Here is a 2,500-nt window from a genome sequence, read left to right as displayed (position 1 = left end):
CTATCTCTCTCTTTCTCTTTCTCCCCCCCCTCTCTCTCTCTCTCTATCTATCTATCTATCTCTCTCTCTATCTATCTCTCTCTCCCTCTCTTCCTCTACCTCTCTCTTTCTTTCTCCCTCTCTCTCTCTCCCTCTCCCTCTCTCTCTCTCTCCCTCTTTCTCTCAATATCATTCTTTCGTTTTCTTACTCTTCCTCTTATATTCTCTTTCGGTCAAGCATCACATCATACCGAGCTGCAACCTCAACCCCCCCCCCCTCTCCCGCCACTACTTTCCCACCCCCCTCCCAGACCCTCGACCCCCTGCTATGCCCCCATGAATCCCCCCACCCCTACCCCCTTCATTTTTGCTGAGTCACGCCGCATGTGACGGAATAAATTGCCTCATTGGAAACCCTCTTGGGTTAACTATGCCGATTTTTTTCTAAGCTGTGTAATGCTTATCTTTTTTTCTTATTTACCTTTGTATCTTTATCATCCTTCTCTATCTCTTTCTTTCTCCCTCTCTCTATCTCTATCTATCTATGTTTATCTATCTATCTCTATCTTTCTCTCTATCTATCTATATATTTCTATCTATCTATCTATCTCTCTATCTATTTTCATATTATTATTCTCATTTCCATTACTTCTAGTTTTATTGTCATAATCATTATCATTATTATGATTTATGGATGTCAAAAGTAATGAAAATGAGAACAATGATGATAATGATAATGACAATAACAGTGATAATTATGATGATGATATTGATGACAATGGTTGCAGTGATGATTTTTAATCATGATAGTAATATTGACAATCATCATGATAATAATAATGATGTCTATAATGATAATGATGATAATGAGGACAATCATATTAATAATAATCAAAATAATGATGATGGTAATTATAAGGATTATATTGATAAGGGTAATAACAATGATGATTGTAATAATATTTGTAATACTTATATTATGATAATGATAATAACAATAATAGTAATAATTATAATGATACTGAAAAAAAATATAGAAATTGATAACTATGATGATGCTGATAATAGCAAAGGATAATAGCAATATTTGGATAATGATACTGATAATGATAATAGTAGCAAAAATTACGTTAACAATAATAACAATGATAATGATGATGATAAAAATAACCATAATAATAATAATAACCATGATAACAGTGATAATTATGATGATGATAATGATAATGATGATGATAATAACAAGAATGACAATATGAGTAGTAATAGTGATGATAATTAGATAATGATAACAATAATATCAATGGCGATAATATTAATTATAATGATCATAATAATGATAATAACAATAACAACGATAAAGATGGTAATGATAAAGATGACGATGAAAATAATGATGATAATGTTAATGACAATAATAACGATGATAAAAATAATGATAATGATAGTAATAATCATCACAAGGATAATACAAAAAACGATGATAATAATGATAGTAATGATAATCATAATATTGATCATATTAGTAATAATGTGATATCAATAATAGTGATATCAACAATAGTAATGATGATATTGATAATGATAATAGTGGTAATGATGACAATGATAACAATAACAAGGGCAATGATAATAATGATAACGAAAAAGAAAGTAATGATAATGGTAATCACGATAATGATGATTATAATAACAATGATGATAATAATGATGAAGATGCTTATGACAATAGCAAAAATAATAATGAATTATTACCACTATCAAGGAAATAGTGATAATGATATGAATAAGTAACAGAAAAGAAATTTTAAAAAATGATAAGGAAGATAATAACGACACAGATATACTAATGATAATAATGATAATTGCAATAGAGTTGACAAGGATAATGGCAACGGTAAAACTGATCACACACATAAATCGACTTTTATCCAAGCCAGAGACACTCAATCAAACAGCAATGATAGAATGTGTATTGGTCGTTGCATCAGATATTGCAGCTATTAAATTGCATCATTTTGGAGTAACACCAAATGTACTGCATGTTTTTTTTTTTTTTTTTTTTTTTTTTTTACACAGAAGTAAAAAAATAGGATTATATTATGAATTTAAAATGGAATCATACAAGTACTATTTTGGTAGCTTTCTTATTCACCATTTCATTTTCAAGGTAAATCATCTAACATGTAGTAATAATAATGATAACATTAGTAATGATAACAAAAACCATAATAACAAAGAGAGAGAGAGATTGAAAAAAAAGAGAAAGAAAGAGAGAGAAGAGAGGAGAGGAGACCTATGACCAAATTAGACAAACGCGTTCTTTTGAATAAAGAAGTAACTGCGAAAGTTCGTACCAACATATGGAGGAGAATGCGACTTTAATAAATTGCAAATGAAAGGTATGGCAAAGTTTTACGTAAGAGTCACCTATGACGTCACTCCCGTGGCACCTTCTTGTTTACATTTTTTGTTTGTTGTCTCTCTCTTTGCTTACTCGAGAGTACGCGAAAGTGAAGGG

This window comes from Penaeus japonicus, unplaced genomic scaffold (assembly GCF_977035675.1).
Source record: "Penaeus japonicus unplaced genomic scaffold, GWHDUDI00000001_assembly GWHDUDI00000020, whole genome shotgun sequence".
Classification (NCBI taxonomy): domain Eukaryota; kingdom Metazoa; phylum Arthropoda; class Malacostraca; order Decapoda; family Penaeidae; genus Penaeus; species Penaeus japonicus.
Note: the sequence above shows the minus strand (reverse complement) of the source record.